The sequence below is a fragment of the Neovison vison genome, chromosome 2 (assembly GCF_020171115.1).
Source record: "Neovison vison isolate M4711 chromosome 2, ASM_NN_V1, whole genome shotgun sequence".
Taxonomy (NCBI): Eukaryota; Metazoa; Chordata; class Mammalia; order Carnivora; family Mustelidae; genus Neogale; species Neogale vison.
The window spans coordinates 168710981-168735862 of NC_058092.1; positions in this window are offsets into that span (position 1 = coordinate 168710981).

Consider the following 24882-nt stretch of genomic DNA (forward strand, 5'->3'; position numbering starts at 1 on the left):
CCATTCATTCATTCATTCATGCATGCATATACCACATATTTTGCGTGTCACAATCATCCAGATTATGATAGAGTCTTGCTGGTCCCAGAGTAAAGTGGACCTCTTTTTGCTTTGCTGAGCCACATGTACCAAGAGAATATGCCAGATAATCTTAATCAGATGTGAGGATCACCAACACATTAGAAAATTTATCAGAAAAATCCCTGGGCTCAACCTGTAAAAGGGCATGTTGTAGAGGTTTGGGTAAGACCTGAGATATATGTGCTTTTAAGAATCTTATCAGATTTTTTTTTTTTTACATACACTCTGATTAAATCTGAGTATTTTTTTCATTTATTTATTTTCAGCATAACAGTATCATTATTTTTTCACCACACCCAGTACTCCATGCAATCTGTGCCTTCTATAATACCCACAACCTGGTACCCTGACCTCCCACCCCCCCGCCACTTCAAACCCCTCAGATTGTTTTTCAGAGTCCATAGTCTCTCATGATTCACCTCCCCTTCCAATTTACCCCAACCCCCTTCTCTCTAACTCCCCATGTCCTCCATGCTTTTTGTTATGCTCCACAAATAAGTGAAATCATATGATAATTGACTCTCTCTGCTTGACTTATTTCACTCAGCATAAGCTCTTCCAGTCCCGTCCATGTTGCTACAAAAGTTGGGTATTCGTCCTTTCTGATGGAGGCATAATACTCCATAGTGTATATGGACCACATCTTCCTTATCCATTCATCCGTTGAAGGGCATCTTGGCTCTTTCCACAGTTTGGCGACCGTGGCCATTGCTTCTATAAACATTGGGGTACAGATGGCCCTTCCTTTCACTATATCTGTATCGTTGGGGCAAATACCCAGGAGTGCAATGGCAGGGTCATAGGGAAGTTCTATTTTTAATTTCTTGAGGAATCTCCACACTGTTCTCCAAAGAGGCTGCACCAACTTGCATTCCCACCAACAGTGTAAGAGGGTTCCCCTTTCTCCACATCCTCTCCAACACATGTTGTTTCCTGTCTTGCTAATTTTGGCCATTCTAACTGGTGTAAGGTGATATCTCAATGTAGTTTTAATTTGAATCTCCCTGATGGCTAGTGATGATGAACATTTTTTCATGTGTCTGATAGCCATTTGTATGTCTTTATTGGAGGAGTGTCTGTCCATTTCTTCTGCCCATTTTTTGATATGATTGTCTGTTTTGTGTGTGTTGAGTTTGAGGAGTTCATTATAGATCCTGGATATCAACCTTTTGTCTGTACTGTCATTTGCAAATATCTTCTCCCATTCCGTGGGTTGCCTCTTTATTTTCTTGACTGTTTCCTTGGCTGTGCAGAAGCTTTTCATTTTGATGAAGTCCCAAAAATTCATCTTCGCTTTTGTTTTCTTTGCCTTTGGAGACATATCTTGAAAGAAGTTGCTGTGGCTGATATCGAAGAGATTACTGCCTGTGTTCTCCTCTAGGATTCTGATGGATTCCTGTCTCACGTTGAGGTCTTTTATCCATTTTGAGTTTATCTTTGTGTACAGTGTAAGAGAATGGTCAAGTTTCATTCTTCTACATATAGCTACCCAGTTTTCCCAGCACCATTTATTGAAGAGACTGTCTTTTTTCTACTGTATATTTTTTCCTGTTTTGTCGAAGATAATTTGACCATAAAGTTGAGAGTCCATATCTGGGCTCTCTACTCTGTTCCACTGGTCTATGTGTCTGTTTTTATGCCAGTACCATGCTGTCTTGGTGATCCCAGCTTTGTAGTAAAGCTTGAAATCAGGTAATGTGATGCCCCCAGTTTTATTTTTGTTTTTCAACATTTCCTTAGCGATTCGGGGTCTCTTCTGATTTCACAAAAAGATGGAAGACCATTCCATGCTCTTGGATTGGAAGAATAAACATTGTTAAAATGTCTAGACTGCCTAGAGCAATCTATACTTTTAATGCTATTCTGATCAAAATTCCACCGGTATTCTTCAAAGAGCTGGAACAAATCTGAGTATTTTATTTGAAGACACATCATCTGTAATGGCACTCCGAATTTGTACTCTCTGGGTTAAGACGCAACTAGAGATCTGGATGTGCCCACCAATCCTGGGCTCAGTTGTGCTGTGTGCAGTCGAAGTGCTGGTGAGGCCCCATCTGAGATCTGCTGGCAATCCACGGAATTCTGAATCCTGGAATCCGTGGAAATCTGAAATTGCTCAGAATGTGCAGTTGAGGGAGAATACTAACTAAAGCTACACTTTGTTAGGGTCAGAGTAAATCTACAGGCTTTGTTTTGTTGCCATTTTAATTTGGACATAACATTATTTCTTAAATGTTGGACTACATTAGGCAGACAACAATAGGGAAAGACATTTAAGTATTATGTTCGCCAGGAACATTACTGTAATCTGTCTTCTCCTTTTTTGTTTTCTCCCTTTTGTTACATGTGACTAAAACACTGGGGGAACAGTGAATTTAAAGAGTCATGTAATTAGGAGACTTCAGGGCTGGAGCAACCTTTCCCACAATATGAAATAGGGACTGAGGAGAGTCTGTCTCTTCTTACCTGCTGCTCTTGCAGACAGCTTTTCCTCGTATGAACTTGGATGAACTCGGGAAAAAGTGCAATCAGCGGCCAAGCTTGCACTGAGCACTGTCAAAATGACAGGAGCTAGGAGATAGAGAAGGGCTTCCCCCAAAGGGAAGAGTGTGTGTGTGTGTGTGTGTGTGTGTGTGTGTGCACGCGCACACGCGTAAACTTTGGAGTGGCCCCTGAGGGCAGGAGGGGCTCTCTCATCCTGTAAGAAGAACAGGTTTGGGGGCAAGGAAAAACAGGGGCCTCCACATCTCATCTTGGAATGCTCACCATCCAAACAAATGACAAGGTCTCAAAGCACATTTTCACCAGACCCTGGGCTTCATGAGCAAGCACTTCTGTCCCTGAGGTGGTATCTCAGAGTTCACAGGAAAACACTGCATTAGTTATGAAGACACATAGAAATGCTAGAGACAGAACGTGTAGACCTTTAGTTTTTATTCAGCCACAGCCACAGTATACCTGGGTTGTATCGATAGAGATTTCTGCTGATGATCACCATGGCTCCTGAATGTTACTGCAGTTGTTACTTTTTTGTTTTCCTGAAAACTGGAGCTTGATGTTTGTATCATGCACCTTTTGGCCAAGTAATATTACAATAATCCTCTAATGAAACCCAAATCTTGTGGTGACTTGAAGCTCTTTTTCTTCTTAAATTTCCTTCCTCTGCCTTCTTCCCCCCATCACAAATGTACTCTCTTCAGTAGTACTACCAAATTTAATTTGTTTTCTTTGATCTCGTGGCTCATCCAAATAGGAGTTAAATCCAATTATCAAGTACAATAATAGTTTCCTTTCTTATTCTTCACTAAGGAACTTAGTATAAAAGGGAGAGTAGAGCATGTATTTTTTGTTGTTGTTTTTGGCATATTAATTTTTAAATAAAAATATATTTTCTAATTGATATCAAAGGAAACTTGCTAGCCATCCTTCTTTTCCTCTTTTCATTTCTTATTTCTTCTTTTCTTCATTCCCCTTTTCACCCTAAAACTATCTTTTTAAATTTCCTTAGAACTGTTGGCATTTTGCTAGAGAGGAAGTCTGGTAATTTACATCACATCAGGCAAAGGCAGTTACAGGTATGCAGGTCAAATCAGAAGAACAATGCAAGATGGTCATTAAGAGCACACATTCCAGCTACATACTGCCTCTGTGGCTGGTTCTGCAGCTTATGGGCTGTATGTCCTTGGGCAGCTGATTAAATCTTTCTGTGTTTCCAATTCCCCATTTGCAAAATGGTAAAATAAAATTACATATATCATAGGGCTGGTAAAAGCATTAAGTATGTATAGTGCTTAGAATCATTCAAAAATATTGTTTATAAAATGTAACCATTATTATTATATATAATATATTTTATAATAAACCAATATTATTAGGCACTGTCAAATCGCTAAGGTACATTACTTTGTCATACTCCATATAGGACGGCGCTCATATATTATAAATTAATAAAGGTAAATATATATCTAAGGCTTTGCATAAAGGTAGAATATATAATTCTAAAAAAAAAAAGAAAAAGAAAAGTCATGAGTGTAGTCTAGAAAAGTTTCTGGCTCATTTCCATGGCTGATGATAGAGAAAAACATCACAGACTGATCAGAGTTTTGCCATTTGTATTTGTGGAACTCAACAAGGCAGGAATCATAGATTGGGTTTTCAAGAAGTCTAAGAACGATCCCAATGCTTATGATTGCTTCAGCTGTGTGGGGACAGATGCGAGAGGTCCTCATGCGTATGTTAGAGTCGACTGGCATGATGGCGTTCAGGAGCCCTCCTAAATCGCAGCAGAAACAGAACACAATCGCTGCTCTGAAATGGGACTGCATTTTCCATTCTGGGCCCTGGTGATACACAAAGTGGAAACTTGCAACCAGTCAACAGCAGAACACACCAACTGGAGCCAAAATATGTTGTGATAAAAATTCTAAGGTATTTTTTACAAGATGGCCCAATACACATTTTAAAATGTAAAATTATATTCTGAGGAACAAAAACTTGAAACACATATCTATTATAATCACCTAGAGTTTACATGGAACCATTTCCCTCAGAAGCTGGAAATCGCTTTTCCCCTGGATTGTGTCTTTTCATTACTGCTGACTTTTTTCCTCTGCTCTGCCTCCTCATTTAAAATTTTCTCATCGTGAGCATAGGTCTTACACAGTAAGTTGTTAATTTTTCTTCTCTCTTCAAACTGGGACTCTATCTCCTAGGAATTGACAATTTACATTTGAGTGGTGGTTAGAATTATGTAAGTAAGAAAGAATTTAAGCATAATTAAATGAAGAATCTAAGTGCAAATTTTTATAGATCAAAGCTTGCCAAAGATACACCTATGTAAGTATATATAAGTAAATATACCTGAAAATTTATTTCTGCCTAATGATATTTAGGAAAAATGGGAAATTTTATATTAAAAATATTGCCTAACTGCCTAGATGTTTTACATCAAATAAACAGTATGCATATAAAAGGAACCAAAAAATTTATATGATGCTTAGCCCTCAGACAAGATATGAAAAAAAGTCATGCAGGAAAAAGAATAAAACCCTCCTGAGACAAGATTTCACATGAAGGGCTGCTTACCTAATTTTGCTGCTGAATTTGGATACCAGACTGTGTGGTCTATACGTAGAACTCTTATCTATATGCAACAACGCTTGAAAGAGTTTTTATAGGTGTGTCTGTATGTGATGTGCATATGCATGTGTGTGATTTTGTAAGAGTGTGAAAATAGTTGGTGAACAGTTGTGGTCTCCAAACTGCATGGTGATAATGTATTGTTTTGATAATGTATCTACAGGCAGGAACCTGTATTCTAAACGATCCAGGTTCATGCATGTATATTGACCCATGGAGGGTGTATGTTAGCTCTTCACTGAACACTTGGTGACAAATCTTAATGAATATGACAGAGGGAGGTGTTCTGATCTGAGCTCGATTCAATCTTCTTGAATTTTGAAGATTGAATTCCAATTCAAATCCTCCTAGTTCTGTTGTGTTCAATACCAGCAAGTGCTTCCAGGGCTTGTTAAAGGCAGAATGTCCTCAGTCTTCACAGATTTGATGGAAGTAAGTACTTTTAGAACAGTCTGGGAAATTTGATTTCTCAGCAGGACTTGCTTCCTTCCAATACAGTTTGCAAAATATTGGCTCCTTGCTCTTTTTCCACAAGACAGGCTGCATGATGCATCAGCTCTTTGTCCTGGAGCCTTCTCTGTCTCCTCTGTTCTCTTGTGTTTTCTGTGCCCTGATGAGCATCCTCTGAAAACTGGTTAGTTTCAGAAAACTGCATATTACTGAGCAACTAATGAACACTCTTGCTTAATAAATTATCTTGTATCTTGTGTCATTTCAACTAGACATTTTGAAGCATGAGAAATAAGGAAAGTTATATTAATTTTTAAAGCCCTAAGAGTATATTCAAATATTAACTTTCTAGATTAATGCACAACATAAGTTACATAAAACAAATGAAAGGAACTAGGCATTTCATAACTTCATCCACCTAAGTGAGAATCTGTGTATGGAACAGATATTAAGGAAATCAATCAATATATATGGGGTTAGTAGGGCCTTTGTTTTAAGTCTCAACCTAAGTGCTGACTTATCATTTAATATTTTTGGATAGAGACTCCTCTTCCATCTTTATTTTGTACTAGTGGAAAAAGGGAAATGAGAGGGGAGTCCAGATCGATGAAAAATACACAGCAAACTCAGCAAACCAGAAATAGAGGGAAAGTTCCTCAACTGATAAAGAATACCTACAAAAACCTACAACTAACATTTGGCTTCATTATGAGATACTGGAAGCTTTCCCACAGGGATCAGGTATGAGGTAGGGGTATCCCTCTCACCATTCCTTTTTGGCATCATCCTGGGATTCCCAGCTGGTGAGAAAAAAACAAGAAAGAAAATAAGAAGTGTACAGATTAGGAAGGAAAAAATAAAACTGTCTTTGTTTGCAGATGACATGATTGTGTAGATAATCCTAACGAATCCACAAAAACTCCAGGAGCCACTAAACTTTTAGATCAAGTTTGCAGGATGGAAGTTTAATATGTAAACACCACTTTTCTGTATAAAGGCAATAAAAAAATGGAATTTGAAGGTAAAAGCACAATACCATTTACATTAGCACCAAACAAAAGAAAGAATTAAATATAAATTTTGCAAAATGTGTACAAGGTCTGTATGAGGAAAACAACAAAACTCTGGTGAAAAAAGAAATTAAAACAGAACTAATAGACACTCCATGTTCATGGATAGGATGATAATATTGTCAAGATGTCCATTTGTCCCAACTTGATCTGTCATTCAATATAATCCCAGTCAAAATTCCAGCAAGTTATCTTACAGATATTGAAAATTTGATTCTAAAGTAAATATGGAGAAGGAACGTCTAGGAATAGCCAAGAGAAATTTGAACAGAAACAAAATTGGAGGACTGGCATTGCCCAACTTTAATATTTACTGTAAATCCGCAGTAATCAAGACGGCATTGTATTGTCAAAAGAATACGTGTAAATTGATGGAACATGAAGAAGAAACAGACTCACACAGATATAGTAGATTGACCTTTGATAAAGACTGAAAGGCGATACAATGGAGAAAATATTGTTTTTTCAATAAATGGTCCCAGAACAACTAGACCTCTAGATGAGAAAAAAATCAAGGTAGACACAGATCTTCGAGACTTTGCAAAAATTAGCTCAAAAGGGATCATAGACTTCAATGTAAAATACAAAATCATTAAACTTGTAGATGACCTTGGCATGGCAGTGCCTTTTTAGATACACCAAAGCACAATGAAAGAAATCATTGATAATCATTTAAATTAAAAACATCTCTGTGAAAAACACTTATCAAGAGAATGAAAAGAGAGACTGTGCTGCAAGGAGTAGGGGGTACATGAGAATTCTCTATGCGTTCTATACAATTTTATTGTGAATCTAAAAATGCTCTAAAAATAAAGTCCATTTATATATGTTTTAAGTGGATGGCAGTTTAGCTTGCGTTCTGTTACCTTTTGTCATATATCAAGTGACCTTAAACTTAGTAACTTAAAGCAGTTGATTTAGTGAACACCATAATCATTCTTGAAATATGTGGGGAAGCTGTGATGATTACTGACTAGTTTATGCTTGCATTAAAGGGATAATGGAATGTTTTCATGTAAACCAACTTAACTTTGTGCCAAGTCTGTAGACGTCCACTTAGTTATGCCCTGACTTTTCATGAAATCAATTAAAAGTAGTTTTTATTTAAAATACATATATTCCAGAATTCACCATTCAAAAACAAATAAGATTTAAAAATTTTTAGCCGCATGTAGATTTATGACATCAATGACTGGATTTTTATATAGAATCCCATCTATTATTTTTTGTGGACCGATTTCTTCTCAGAAAGGGGCAAATCAGTCAAGCAGAGAGAGTCAATTATCATATGGTTTCACTCATTTGTGGAGCATAACCAATAGCATGGAGGACAAGGGGCGTTAGAGAGGAGTAGGGAATTTGGGTAAATTGGAAGGGGAGGTGAACCATGAGAGACTATGGACTCTGAAAAACAATCTGAGGGGTTTGAAGTGGCGGGGGGGTGGGAGGTTGGGGTACCAGGTGGTGGGTATTATAGAGGGCACAGCTTGCATGGAGCACTGGGTGTGGTGAAAAAATAATGAATACTGTTTTTCTGAAAATAAATAAATTGGGAGGAAAAAAAAAAAAAAAAAAGAAAGGGACAAATCTATGAATGGTGCCCCAAAGCTGTCTCTTGGTAGTTGATTAATATTAATTATGAGAAACTCTGTTATACTTCTAAATTTATTATGTAACAAAGTCAGTAAATTCCTCCTTAAGAATATATTGATATTATATTTTATTTATTTATTTATTTGACAGAGAGAGATCAAGTAGGCAGAGAGGCAGGCAGAGAGAGAGAGGAGGAAGCAGGCTCCCCGCCGAGCAGAGAGCCCAATGCGGGACTCAATCCCAAGGATCCCGAGATCATGACCTGAGCGGAAGGCAGAGGCTTAATCCACTGAGCCACCCAGGCGCCCAAGAATGTATTGATATTATAATAGCTCCAAGAGACATTGTGGGTTATAACAAATAATACCACTTTTAAAGAAAAACAGAGATTTCACAGACCTTCTGAACCACACATCCTTATTAAGGATTATTTTATGTTAGTCGAGTACAAGTGAACTAATACTAATACTGATACAGGAATTTTAACTACAACCTATATTCCAACTTCCTTGGTTTTTATGTGATGTTCTTTCTCTGACCTAGCATCCCATTCAGGATGCCATGTTATATTTTTATTATAACTCCTTAGGCTCCTCATGACTGGGGATTTCCAGGTTTGGTGACCTTGGCATTTGGAGGACTATTGATTATTTGTTTTATGGAATGTCTTTCTAATGTGGTTTTTCTGGTGATTTTTCTTTCGATTAGACTGGGTCATGGGTTTTTGAGCGCAGATCCCATGGTAAAGTGCCATCCTCATCATGTCCTGTTGAGAGTACATGATCTTAGCATGCTTCATCACTATTGATGCTGATGTTGGTCTCCTGGATGAAGGAGTGTTTGTCGGGTTTCCCCAGTACAAAGTTACTCCCCTCTCCGTCTCTTTTCGTTCTGTATTCTTTGGGAAGAAGGAAATAATTACATGTAGTCCATATGGGAGTAATGCAAAGTTATACTCCACTTCCTTGAAGGCTAAATATCTATATAAATGATTTTAATATTTTTAAATTCTTTTAAAGATCCTTTATTTATTTGGGAGAGAGATAGCATGCACAGGGGAGAGAGGCAAATGGAGAAAGACACACAGGACTCAATACCAGGACTCTGGAATCATGACCTAAGCCAAAGCTGAGCAGTTACTCAACTGAAGGAGCCATGCAGGCACTCCCTACATAAATGATTTTAAATTGTTCTGCACCGATTTGTCTATTCTCCCACATTTGTTCATTTATTCAGTTATCTACTTATATCTCTATGAATTGTGGACATTTATTTTAACTTAGAATCCATTGCTATTTTATTTGTTTTGTTGACCAATTTATTCCAGCTATAGCCATTGGAAGTTCCTTCATTTGCCCTCTGCGTCCCTTCAGCATGCTCCCATATCTGTGTGAATCCACATATCATCCCATTACCACCCCTGCATTAAGAGACCTTTGATGCTAGCTTCCACTTACGAATTACAGGCATGGTATGATCTTCAGCGCCACAGGTCAAATATGAAGAATTCGAACTAAGCCCGAATGCTTTGCCTAACAAAGAATGCTCCTTGCTATTCTAAAATATTATCACCAGTTTATAATTGTTTTCTCTATAAAAATTTATAAATATTAAATAATTGTACTAAGTTAACTTATTTATTGTACCTTTAAATGTACATATCTACATATAATATCTGATAGAGCCAATCCTCCTTAATTTGCATTTTAAGAATTACCTTGACTGGGGAGGCCTGGGTGGCTCAGTGGATTAAGCCTCTGCCTTTGACTCGGGTCATGGTCTCAGGGTCCTGGAATGGAGCCCCGCATCGGGCTTTCTGCTTAGTGGGGAGCCTGCTTTCCCCTTTCTCTCCGCCTGCCTCTCTGCCTACTTGTGATCTCTCTCTCTCTGTCAAATAGATAAATAAAATCTTAAAAAAAAAAAATAAGAATTACCTCGACTGTTCTCGAGCTTTTGTCTTACTAGGGCATATTCTAAAATAGGTCTGGTTCTTCTCCATGGGCTTTCATATTTTTATTATAGTTGATTTTATAGATCAGTTTGAGCAGAAATGATTTCTTGATTATATTAAATCTTATTCTTGAGTGAGTATATGTTTGTCACAGGATGAGCAGATTTTGAAAGAGATTTACGTGGAGGAAGTTTGTGGGACATGCTCTCAGGATCAAACCCTGGTGGGCATGAGGAAGCAGTGGTAGATAAAGCGAGACAGTGAGCTGCAGGGCCATTGCTATCGAAGCCTAGAGATCCTCTAGGGAGTTCTGGAGTGAGGGTGGTTGTGCAGGGGGCAAGAGTGCTGGGTTGGGCCACTTGCATGAAGCAGACATTGGATGCCGGCTGTCGCAGAGACTTGGGGGGCAACCTTGGGCACAGTGACCCTCAATAGTCAAGGGAGATTCCTGGAGAGGGAAAGGACTAAGGACTGTTGGCTGCTTAAACTCCCAGTAGCTGAGAAAGTGGACGCTTCATCCCCGAGGAAGGGGATTTAGGCAGTGTACAAGAGCATCTATCATAGCACATGCCTGGAATGGCCAGGATGCATTCGTTCCCTGCAAGTCCTGAGAACAGATCCTCCTGCGTTCTGTCTGTCCTCTTATCCTGGGGGAAATGGGCAGGGAGGTGGTTAGCATAATGCAAGATTTGAAAGATCATTGAAACTACTCCAGACATGCCCGATACTCAACATTTTGTCCTTTCATTGTCCATCCTAGGCTTCCCTCACTCCAGGTGAGCACTTTGGCTTGTCCCAGTGACTTCTCTGTTAAGTCATCTGGACCCGGGGGGTTAAAAGGGTCTGAGCCACATGTCTCCTTGCTCTGCTAGGTTCATGGCTACCAGACTTGTTCATGTCTCATCAAATCTGGGCAAGGTGGTTGGAAGAGATGTCCAAGGATTGCCAGGTGGCAGTCATATTTTGCCCTACCCTCTTTTTGATGGATGTCCTACCTCCTTCTAATGAGCCTCTCATGGTGGACGCTTGGCACAAAGAGTTTAAAGTGAAAAGCCACAGTCATAGTTTTACTTTGTGGGGCTCTCCCAGTGTCTCCTGGAAGTGTTTCCCATATATTATGGAGGCTTAGACTAAGGAAGGGGACCACATATTTTATAAAACCTAGATATGGAGGAAAAGAAAAAATGAGTTCTCCAAGAAGGTCACTGGGAGTGATGGAAACTGAGGGTTTCAGAGGGGAGGGGCTCAGAGGCTGGGGTAACTGAGTGTTGGGTATTAAGGAGGGCACATGTTGTGATGAGCACTGGGTGTTATATGCAACTAATGAATCATTAAACACTGCATCAAAAATGATGTAATATACAGTGAACTGAACATTAAAGGAATGAAGGAAGGAAGGAAGGAGAGAGAGACAGACACTAAGCTATTGTGACCATTACTGGACTGGCTTCCTTAGCTACCTGATCATAGAATCTTCATTTATGTTAGCGGGATAGACTGAAAACACTCTTGTTGGCTGGATATATATCCATCTTGCTCCTAAACATGTCATGTTCTCCATCTCCAGAGCTCCATGTGGGTCAAGTGTGCCTGACTTCAACTCTAACCTTGCCACTTAAAGATGATTGAACCTGACTTTCTCCTAACCCTTCAGTGTTGCCACCTGGCCTCTATGATTTCTGGAATTTATCCTCCTTTGAATCAGTCAGGCAGGCAGCTTCAGTAATGTCATCTCCTCATCTTGGTCCCAACCTGGAGAGGACGCAGGTGCCTTTCACACAAACGATTCCTTGTTGCCATGGTAAACACGTTAGGGGAGCCACTAACATTGATGACTGTCATCTGTAGGTGGTGTTTGTGTTTTAGCATGTCCTTAACTGTGGGTTGTTTTGTTTTGTTTTGTTAAATCCCTTCTTCCACTGTCTGCTGTGGCATCTTTAATGTCTCTGCTTGATAGGGCGTGTGGCTTTTTCCAAGCTTCAGGGTGGCAGGGCTGTCATGGTGGCCTCTTCACACTCTACCGTTTCCTCATCCTGCTCCTTGGATCTCACAGCTCCTTCCATTCCTACTTTCCATCTCTCAGTCTCCTGTGGCCAACTCCAAGTACATTTCTCATGGCTATCCTGGCTTACACATGTCTCCTATGGTGTTTGACGCAATGGTGAAACTGCGAAGTTTTGTTATATTTCAGACATTTAATTTTCATTTTTTGATGTCTGTCCTTGGTACCTATACCCATTATTTTTAACATTTTGTGTATTGGTGATAATCCATCAGTTATGTATTATAAATATTTTACTCTGTTTAAATGTTTTTATGTTTTGGGGTACTTGGGTGGCTCAGTGGGTTAAGCCTCTGCCTTCGGCTCTGGTCATGATCTCAGGGTCCTGGGTTTGAGCCCCACATCGGGCTTTCTGCTCAAAAGGGAGCCTGCTTCCCTCTCTCTCTCTGCCTGCCTCTCAGCCTGCTTGTTATCTCTCTCTGTCAAATAAATAAATAAAATCTTTAAAAAAATTTTAAAATAGAAATGTTTTATGTTTTATATGAGATAATATCCATTTGTTACATCTGGGAGGCTCTCTCTCTGTTACAGTCTGTTGACACTCACGGTATTTTGTTTCCTTAAAACTTTGAATGAGTTTTATTTTAACTTCATATTTAGTTAACTGAAATCTCTGGAATCCCAGGAGCCTGATTAGAGGACACTTTCTTCCACAGATCATTTAAACTTGCTTCAGGGGAATTTGGGTTTGCTTGATATTTGGGATTCAGTCGACCCTCTGGGGATTGTCATGTCGGGTCACAATCTCAGCTGAAGTTTTCTTTGTAGGCCCCGGTGAGTTTCTGTGTCCTGTGACGGCAGGGATTGGTGTGATTGCCTTTAGGCCAACACTGCATTTCCAGCTTGAATGGTGCTCACGGACCTGCTCTGTTTGCTCATCACTGGTGGGTCGGGGGAAATGGGCTCTCAGAGACCACCATGAAACCAACAAGACTTAAACGTTGCTTTTCATCCAGGATTTGTTTGTCTTGTCGTAAGAAGGTCATTGGAGTGTCTAGTCTCTAATTTTGCCAAGAGTGAAGCTCATTGTGTGTGTGTGTGTGTGTGTGTGTGTGTGTGTTTAATTCTTTTTACCTGTATTGATTGGGCAGCTAAAAAAGTATTTCATGTCGATGAATGGCATTGCTTCACCTTTAGTGAGGCTGTACATTTTGTCCAATATTTATTGCCCATTGTCACTTCCCCTTTGTTCCGTTGTCCATGCAGATCATCTGTCCTTCTGTGTTGATCTTTCTCATGGCCTCATCAACTTCTGAATACCTTTTGTATACTTAAAATTTGACTTTCTCTTCTCTCATATACACAGTGGTTTCTTCTCCAAACCATTATTTGTTTATCGTTCTTATTTATGGAATCCTTTGCAGAGGAAAACACAGGTAGTCACATAGGCATTCAGACTCTGAGAAACAATGCACGCTTTCCTTCTGAGCTGCAGCCCTTGGGCTGTCCACTGTCCTGGCCATCCCTAGCCTGCTCTACCATGCACCACACACATCCAGGGGTTAGGAAGACCTCTGTCCCAAGGACACACTTCAATGTTTGCCTGCAAATATTTTGCCTGCCTTATTCCAGGGAGTCTCATTTAGCCATTGAATGAAAAAGCTTTCTCTTTATCTATTTGTTGGGTTTTTTTAAATCATTGCTAATGCCCTAGGTCTCTCACAGCTTTGACTTTTACTTATTTATTTTTTTCTGACTTTTAAACTACAGTAGCAAAGTGTTAACTTTATTGATTTCTACACTTGATTCTTTCATCCTATTCTTAGAGCAGTAGAGAGAGAATGTCCTTGCTATTTATTTCCTCAACAGGAGAAACTGCCATGATGTAACATCAAGTATGCATATGGGGGAGATATGCCAAAGTTCATCAGAGTACAAGTACAACAAATGGGAAGTAATGTAACAAATATGAGATAATGCAGTATAGTATCAGCATATATCAAGACTGATTTAAAAATAGAAACCATCCCTACCTTTAAAAAAGCATAACCAAATCAGTCTAGGAAAAGAATTATAAAATATAGTTACAAACTCTTAAAAGGAAAAACAAGGCCAGTATCTTGCTACCAACATTAATATCTAACATTGCTTAAAAGGTTGTAGATAATACAATGAAAATAAAATATAAATATTGGGAAAAAGAGAGAAATATATCTCCACATTTACATATTTACAAACATTTGAAGAGACCATTTTAATTCATGGGTAATAACTTAGCAAAAAATAATGAAGTATTCAAAATTGAAATATGTGTAAAATAAAAAGTTATGCTTAAGAAAGTAATACTTCCCAAAAAGCAACTTCAGAATATTTTAGATGACATGAACTTATTTTCATATAAATTTACTCCTTGCAAGTTATAAAGCCATTGGTTAATAAAAATAAATTGATGGAGTTAAAAAAATTGAATAAATGTTTCCCCTTTACATCTAACCATACTCAAATAAATGTATGTTTCTCTATTGTGAAACTCCCTACTTTCAAACTTGCAGATATTATCCTCTTTTTAACTTGTAAAATTCCCATATTGCAGATCTGTCTTACCTTAATGCTCCCAGTTTATAAATGCCATGATTAAGTATCTTTCCTTGGCCTCCTCTCCTCTCTCCACCGTTTCTCCTCCCCCTGCATGAAACTCACTGGCTCCTTATCCTGACTGCCCTCTTTCAGATGAAACTTTCCGCTCACTGAGGTTTACAACTGTGAGATGATCTTACAGTTCCTCCCTTTCCATATTCTTTTTACTCTGTCTGTGGTGTCACAAAATCACTGCTCCTCTCACCATTCCCCTGACATCTTCCTCTTTCATATTTTCTGTGTCACATGGACATGTAAAGCAGCTTACCAATTCTTCAGTAAGACTCAAATACCCAAGCCATTCCAAATACAATTTTCATATTTATCTCTCTGTGGTTATTTAAGTGCTATCAGCCATAACAAAAACAAAACCAAAACCTCAGTTGAGTTTTCCATCACCTACTGAAAACCCACCACATGGTCATACTCTGGGACAGAGGTAGATCTGCCTTGGGCCCCCTACCCACTTTGTCACGCTCCAAGTTCTATGTGACACTGAGATTCTGTGGTTCTCCCATAAGTTCCCTTCCTTTCTTGATTCAGAGGTTTGCAAGTACTGTCCAACTGGGATGCCTTTCTTCTTCATCATCACACATTTGAATTTACCCATTTTTTAAGGTACAACTTAAATGCCATCTCCTTAATGAAATACTCCAGCCACAAATCCTCTCTCTCTGAACAGCACTAAATTTGATCTTCACAATTCCCATGGCATTTATTTCCATCTATTTTATACCACAATGATTTTCACCAATCTTCCTCTGCCTTATTTGAACTTAGAGCTTTGAATTAGAGATATGACTTGAGCTTTTCTTTTTCTTTCTTTTTTTAACCCCTGAGTATTAAATAAAGTGCTTTTCATGGAGTAGAGGATGAACACTTATTTTTTAAATGAGTGTTTTATATGAAATTGACCAATTGTGATTAAATTCACCAATTGGCTAAATTTCTATCAAATAGAATTTGTAGAAATAGCCTTAAGTGCTTATGGTTTTAAGGAAACACTACTTGCTGGCTTATGTTTGAGCTTTTAGCTGAGGATTTTATTGCTATTCTTAGTTCAAAATCCATTAGGAACTAAAATGCACCTCTGGAAGCTTTTGAAGAGAGAAATTTTCTCTCTGGCCCCTTGTCAGACAAGTTTCTTGAGGCTGAGTATGGCATTTCATGCTTTTAGAACAAAGAACAAGGGTAATAGAAATCCTAGGGGAGATGTCCAGGGGACTTTGTCTTTTGCCACAGTCATGTCAATGAATGGAGGTCTCTCTCCTCAGAACTGGGGGAGAGGCCTGAGGCAGAGGGCACTACCTCACTTCCAACAGAAGAGGAGCTGACCTCCTGTGAGAGAAGCTCATGGAAGGAACACAAACTGAAGCTTGGTCTTTGACCCATGGAGATGTTTCTCTGGCTTCAATATATGTGAAGAAAAAAGTTCTTCATCTTAAGGTTTCTTTCTAAAAATAACATCATTTTTTTAAGTTTTGGACTACAGAATGGCCAGACACAAAATGGAACTCATTTAACACTCATAATAAACAGACTGTGAGGTAGTAATTAACTCACTCATTTTGTAAATGCAAACTTTGGCAACTAGGAATCATCAGTTAGTAGTAATATAGTTAGTGTTTTAATTATTGTAATTATTATTGTCCAAGTGGTCATATGTCCATTGCTATGGTAAATTTGATGGAATTCTCCAGAGAAACCAAACCAATATGTCATTCATATATATATACTATAGCCTAGTGAAACACATATATAATTCACCATCACAGTAACCATACAACTTAACAGTCCAGACTGCAAAACTCCTGAGAATAAAGGCTTTATTAATAATTATGCCAAGACCTCAGGCATAAATAGCAGATTTCTTGGGCAAGTCAAAGCTATTAGTCATCCTACTCATAGTGAAAAATGTGGCTCAAAAGTCATGCCCTCATTACCATAGACATTCTGATTCCCCCCCTTCTATTTATACTTCAAAACAGTATATTTTGTAATGTTCCAGTCTAACAAAGCAAACTATGCTTTATCTTTTTCCTGTTTTGTATCCTGGGTAGATTATAGACATTATTTTGAATTTTATTTCCTAGGGAATCAAATGATAGAATTATATATTTTTTTAACTGTCAAAACTCATCCATTGCAAGTGATAGTCCTAGGACCCTCCAATAGCATGCTGTTTCCAGGAACATTTCCTATGTCGTTTGAACACTTAATGGTGTGACTGGGGAATCACAGCCTCCTGGGACAAGTCCTATGGCTGATAGTGACAATGTGTGTCTGGGTGTGAGTTGCTCCCTTCTTTGGAAGGCAAGTGATTTGGAGGTAGCTGCATAGTTTATAAGTTACTGATTTGCTTACCTACTGCAGAATTTCATTGTCCTCCAAGAAAGGTCTGTATTTGCACCATGCTAACTAGCTGGACTATGACTTAGACAGCCTCTCCTTTAAAAAAATACTTTAAAAAATTCCTAATCACGGGGCACAGCATTAAATGATTCCCATGTGGCCCATGGGATCTGGCATTGTCTGTGCTCTGCCTGTCATTTCAGCCTCAGAAGGCTCCGGAAGTGAGCTGCTCTACCATCAGATCAGGATACGACTCCTGAGCGAGATGCTCTCCCATGGGGATGTGATCTCTGCCCCAAGTGTTGTGCATCCCCCCATCATACATCTGATACACACCTGACCCGCTAATTTCTACTCAGTCTGTAGGAGCCTGCCCTGACTCATAAATCTAAACTTTTTGTTTCCTTCTTGTCTGATCTCGCAATAAGAAGTTTGTTTCCTCTAGAGTACTAATTTTTGTTACTACTCACTCGTGCGATTATTAGTTTAATATCCATTTCTGCTCAGAATCTAAGATCTGTAAGCATAGTGGCTAGGTATGTATCATTTCCCTCTTTATAGCCTGTGCTGGGACAGCAGGGGAATGGAGTATATATTCAGCCAGCCCTGGTGCAGCTACACAGAGGCTGTAGTAAATACACATGGTTGTAGTGAATATGAGGTCTCCGTTAGAAGACGCCCCTCTAATTTCTGTCACGTAGAACTGAGCATCTCCTAGAAAAATTGTATCCTCTCATTCACGGTCCAACTTTGTCCTTACAGTGAGATGTTTTCTTTCTTGATGATTATCCCCAGGTTTCTTGCATTGGGGCTATGACTATGTGAGCCCTAATATTTATGCAGATGTAGTTGTTATTGCTTGCTCATTGCATCTCACATCCCTTCGGAACCTGGACAGGAGTGGAACCCTTGAGAACACTGTAGAATGCCAAACCCGTACCTGTGAGCTCCTGGCTTTCCACCCACATCATCTGTGTGACTCTCAAGTGTTTAGACAGTCTTCAACGTGCTGTTATAATTCTTTCTAAAAATGTATATTGTGAGGGAAAAAGAGGAATGTGAACCATTTAAAAAATGTTTTATTTTCATGCTCTGTCTATCCTGCTGAAGTTCATCTTTTGTTGTCAGTTCTCTACTTCTCTGGGTTTGCAGTTACAGAAACTTGAACATATCGAAACTCTGACATATCGAGCAGCATATAGTGGTTTGAACAATAATGTGGCAGGAGGCGTGGGTTCTGGTTTCCCCCTGTCCACTTGTTAGTTTTGATACATTCAGTATTTCACTTGAGCTGCATGGCGTTGCCACTCACTCATCTGCAAGTCGGTGTATTCTCTTACTTGCCTTAAACAGGAGATCACGAAGGGACTCTGTCTCATCGGGTCCCCAGCTCCAGTGTCTGATCTTAGCCTACGACAGGGTTTCTGTACCGAAATAGAGGTACTGCTGAAAACAGGGAGCCCACACAGTAACATGCATTTAGAAGCAACAGAAAAGGTGCTCAATGAAACAGTGAAACAATTCTCTCCATCAGGCGAAGAATGGCAAATACTCTTTGCTTTTATTTCCTCTCCCTGTCCTTCCAGCCCTGTCAGTTCATTTCATGGTTCTTTACTTAATAATGGCTAAAGTGGGAAAGGAGACTTCAAATTTTCTTAAAATTTTTAACAAAGATGTGTATATTAAATTATTCAGATTTCAGATTCACTTTTTTCCCAAATTACATATTCTCTTGCATAAATAATACATTGAAAACAGCAAGTGAGTTTTCAATGATTTTACACTCCACTTTCAACGGTGCCTGGAATGATTATGAAATGCAGGTCTCAGAGCTGAAGAAGAGACACTGGAGAGCTCTTCCTTCCAGGGGGCTGTGTTTGATTTAAGCTTGCAGCAGTTCTTAGAGATGTCAATAGCTCATGACTGATGGCCTCTTGAAATGCTGTGAGGTATGGCTTTTATTCCGTCCCCTGAAAAGCAGCTGCTAGATGCAGCATTGAGCAATGTTTGTTAGTTATTTTAGGGGAAAATGTCAAATAATCAATAGATGCAGAAGGGGATCACAAAGCCAGACATCTGAATGCTGGGGCTCGCAGCCTGGTTTTGGAGAACCCGCAGCACACGGGGATCAACAGACGCGAATTCAAGCGTGGGCTGTTCCAGTAATTGCCCGTGTGGCTTTTGGCCTTAATTTTCATCTCCTGTAAGATGCATTGATTGCGGAAGGTGGCATCACATTTCTCTTGTTTCCTTTTTCCGCTCTAAAATTAACATATACCTATTATTGAAAAACTGAGAAAAGTACCCAAAAGTCCAAATTGCACTCATAATAGCACAGCTTAGAGAAAATCAGTGTATTAACATTACTGTATATTTACTTTTATACTTTTTTATGCAAATGTATGTTACCAGTTACATGCTTTACACACTATGTAGATACATACATATTATTTTAGGGACATATCTGTATTTCCCATACATACAGTTTACATAAAATAAAATGGAGTCATATAGCAGTCCATCTTGGTTTCTGTTTACTTACTATATCAAGAGCATATTCACATGCTATAAAAATACAATGTTATGATTTTGTTAATTATATGGAAGGTATGATTTACTTAACAGCTACTTATTATTATTTAGCTTCTAGTTTTTCATAATCACAAAAAAGACAAGTATCCCTCCATGTTAATATCATTCCAGATGATTTATTATTCAGTAGTAGGGAATTATTAGAATGAAGGAACGAATTACTAATTAGAATAGCCATTTGGAAAAAAGGTCACTTCTGTGCTACATCGTCATTTTTTTAGACATTCAGAAGATATGGAAAGAGCCAAAAGGATCAATGGAAATATTGCCAAGAGAGCTCTATGTGTGTCTTACATGAAAACAGTTAACTAGAGTGCTCTGCACAGAGTTCTTCCACAGGAGACCTCATTTTGTTCCAAACGAAAACAAAAATGAAGTAAGACAAAAAGTGAATGACCGTGTGGGAGGAAAGTGTGTGTATTGCATTGGGTGTCCAAGGTTATGTTCTTCACACTAACTCTATGGTTCTACAGGCATTTGCAGGAACAATTTCTGGGATGTCTAGTGTTAGGCAAACATTTTCTGGGAGGTTATTTTGAATGTGCATTTTAGAGACAAAATCACTGCAACACTTATGACTACATCCTTCTGGGTTGAACTTCTAATGCATCCCATCTCCCACTGTACATCATTATACCATTCTGCATTCCACTCTCATTCTGGGGGTTTAAGTCTGCATTCTCCAGATTCGTCACTAGATGGGAGGAGAGGGCTTTGGTTAGATTCTAGTGCCCGCATTTCACTCACTACGTTTCTAATACGGGATCCATCTGGTTTGATTCCATTAGAATAATTCATTTGGTGAGATTCTAGGATAGCTTTTTGTACCCACAAGCAATTTTTCTAGAGTAATCTGAGTTCTGTTTAGAGCATCCCTCAGTGCATGAAGCTATGGAAATTTACAAAGCCTTCTTCCTGTGATTTCAGTGTTACCGCTGAAAGGTGGACCTTGCTGTTGTAACTTGTCTGTCAGTCTGCCTGTCTTGGAGACCTACCTGGCCTGGGGGTCAGCCTACATCAGTTCATTGGCCTTTGGCCTGCAGTCTTTTGCAGATGGTGGTCTGACATTTCCCTGAGCAGACTAGAACTTGATCATAGCCAGGCTGGTGACCACAGGTAACTCCTCCAAGATGTAGATTGAAATCTGCATTTCTGTGCACCCGCTTCCTATGGCTGTACATACCAGTTTTTGTACTCTCGGCCATTTGGCCATTGGATTCTGCTAAAATCTGTGTGCTGCCCCCTTCCAGGCGCCATATTCTTCTGTCTTGACATTCCCTCTAGTACCTTCAGTTAAATCTGTAAAAGTGGTGTCCACTCAGAATAATTTGTTTTAGGGCACCTGGGTGGCCCAGTTGGTTAAGTGTCTGCCTTCAGCTCAGTTCCTTGGATAGAGTCTCACATCGGGCTCTCTGCTCATTGGGGAGTCTGCTTCTCCCTCTCCTTCTGCCCCTCCTCCCTGTTCATATTCTCTCTCTCTCTCTCTCAAATAAATAAATAAAATTTTAAAATAAATACCTTCTCTCCCCGTGAAAATTTGTCCACTTGTTGTAGTTTGTTTTCATTGGAAAGGATTCATAAGAATTATCGCATCTGCCATGAACAAATCCCTCTAATGGTTTGCAGTTATGCCTTACATATGAGCATGTACTTTCATACTAGGGGATTTTATGTGTGATTACCTGTGTTTCAGTCAACTTTAGTATTTAATAGCTAACAGTAAATAGTACCATGTAAAAGTCATATGTATGTCCTTACTTTTTCTCATTCAACTCTTTATTTTTAGTCTGTCTATATCGCTATGCATATATCTTCTCCATTGTTTTGCTCCTGCATTTTACTGAAGTGTTTCATGGTGTGCATCTGCCACGTTTATTTATCTATCTGGCTGTCTACCTGTTGTAGAAAACTAAGTTGCATCAAACTCTCTGCTCTCACAAACAATGCTTTGATAAATATCTTTTTATCTGTACCTGTCATAATATATACTTCTGCAGGATTTTTCTAGGATTTGTATCTAGAAGACAGATCACTCACTCGTTGTGTATATGCATTTTAAACTTCAGTAATGCTTTCCAAAATGCCTTTCCTGGTATATTTCCTCTCGTGCCAGCAGGGCCCTGTTTTTGTCTCTGTCCATCCCAGTCGGTACTCAGTGCAGGTGGCTCTCCAAAGGTAGCCTTGTTTGTGATTGTTGAGTGGATGCTAATAAGATGGCAGTGTGACATGCTTCAGTTTAACAGATGTGAATTAACTGTTGGTTAGTCCTGCAAATGCCTTTTCTCAGGTTGTCATCTGTTTGCTGACTTTGCCTGTTGTACCCTTCGACTGAACTGAGATCCTTACAAATGAGCTAGTGATACGCGTCATCACTCTGCTCGCTGGCTCCTGCTTCCTGTGTGTTCTCGAAGAAAACATTTCCTTTTTGTTAAAATTACATTCTCCAGGTATTTTTTCCCCTATTTTCTTGGTTTTATTAATTTTCTGGCTTTAAATTTGTAATAAAACATCTTGGTTTTCATCGGTCTATAAAAGGATACAGTTTATACATGGCACAAAGTAGAGAAGATAGCGTACTTTTTCTCTAACACCATTGACTTCTCTGTGCGTTATTTCCTCATGTTTTGCAGGTGTTAACCTTGATCGTATCTCAGATTTCTATATATCATTTGTTTGGTCCCTCCTTTTGCTTTTTTGTTCTTCAACCAATATCATTTCTACAAAAAATTGATTTGTTTGGAATGTTCTATGCCTTTCTCTCCTTTCTGTCCTTTTATTTTTTTAATGTAAAATCCTTTTTTTTTTTTTTAAGATTTTATTTATGTATTTGACAAACAGAGATCTCAAATAGGCAGAGAGGCAGGCAGAGAGAGAGAAGAGGAAGCAGGCTCCCCAGTGAGCAGAGCCTGATGCAGGGCTTGATCCCAGGATCCTGGGATCATGACCTGAGCCGAAGGCAGAGACTTTAATCCACTAAGCCACCCAGGCACCCCCTCTCTGTCCTTTAAACATAGGTCTTTATAAAAGGGTCTTTATACCTTCAGAAACTGGCTTTATTGAGTTGATTTAAAAAAGAAAAACGAACACTGTGATTTTTAACAGGTATGGCACTGAATTTATAGATTATTTTGGATAGGAGTAACATGTTTGCTGTATTCATTTTTTCCATTCATGGTTGTAAATAAAAGCAGGTACTGAACTGGGCCTTCTTGCCCTGTCCCTTGTCTCCGTCCCTTCTGGCCGCTGTAACAAAATATCGCCAATGCCGTGGCTGGGAATAGCAGGAGTGCACTGCTTACAGTTCTGGGGGCTGCCACTTGCTGGTTCATAGCTGCACCTGTGCTCTATGCTCGCAGGGTGGGAGGTCTGTGGAGCTCGCTGATGAAGCACTGTTCTTCCTCATGCAGGTGCTACTCTCATGATGACCTAAGCACCTCCAGAAGTCCCCACCTATGAACACCATCACCTTTCTGAATCAGGATGTCAGCATATGAATGGGGGAAACAATAACATTCAGACCCTAGCACCCCTGAATGTTAGGAGAAAAAAGTTGGAAGTTTCTCTGTCAACATTGGGAAGTTTGCAATTTATCAGTTGAATGAACTATCCTACTATATCACTTTCCTGAGTGTTCTGTCATAAAAATGTAAATGATACTATAATGCTGTTCCTAGAAATATTACATAATCATAAAATATTATCATTTACCTAACCATTAGTATGCCTTCTATTGGTCGAGTCTCTGATGCTGAATCATTCTTATATTTCTGATATGAAATTAATTCAATCCTGATGTACTGTGCAGTTAGATTTTACAAGTATTCTTTACTTAGATTGTATAAATCTATTATCATGAGATTAATTGGCTTATAGTTTTCTTTTTGAGCATCATAAAATGAATCGATCAGTTTTCTTTCTCTTTTGTATACTCTGATATACTTTCTATAACATAAAGATTCTATTTCATGAATGCTTGGGGAAAACATCCTTGAAAAATACCAGTACATTTGGTTTGAGATAGTGAGTTGTTCTTCATTATTTCAATTTTTTAAAAGATTATTGGTCTGTTTTTAGAAGTCCCTACTTCTTCTTTAACAACCATTGCACTTTATTCTGTTTCAGAACTATATCCATTTGACCAGGTATTACCAAATTTATTAGTAGGTAACCAGTAATATTTTAATTTTTTGTCAGTTTGTTAGCTCTGGATTTGTCCTTTTTATTTCTGTATTTACTTATTTGCATATTTTTATATTTTATTTTGATCAATTTAGATTAATAGGTTGGTCCTTATTAATTATCAATTAATCTTTTCAAAGACCCAGGTTTTAGTTTTATTATTTCTCTTTACTGAATGTTATTTTCCTGTTTTGTTTATCCTCTCTTTTTTTCAAGCTTTCCTATTTGTTATTTTCTTCCTTCTTGATTTTGACATTTGTCCAGTTGCTCTGGAGGAAAAAAAACAAGCATTTAGCTTTTTATCCATGTGTTTTTTAAACTCTTACTTATTTTTATTTTTTTAAGTAATCTCTGCATGCAAGCTGGATCTAAAACTCACAACCCCAAAGTCAAGATGCTGTACCAACTGAGCCAGCCAAGTGCTCCTCTTTATCCATATTTTTAATAATTCATTTTCTGATAAATATATATACAATAGAGTAAGTTTGCATAGAATATATAATGTAAAATTTTATTCCTCTGTTTCTCAAATTTTAGCCTATAGAGATTTCCCTTAATGGTCAATTCTAACCATTTTGTAGTAGCTGTAATGTGTTGATTTTTGACCTAAGAGCCACTGATGAATACAATTTATAATTTCTAGATATATATATTTTTAAGGTTTTATTTACTTTATTACTCTAGAGAGAGTGTGTGTGCAAATGCAGGAGCAGAAAGGGTATAGAGGGAGAAGCAGGCTCCCACTGAGAAGGGAGCCTGACGCAAGGCTCAGTCCCAAGACCCTGAGATCATGACCTGAGCCAAAGGCAGACACTTAATTGACTGAGCCACCCAGG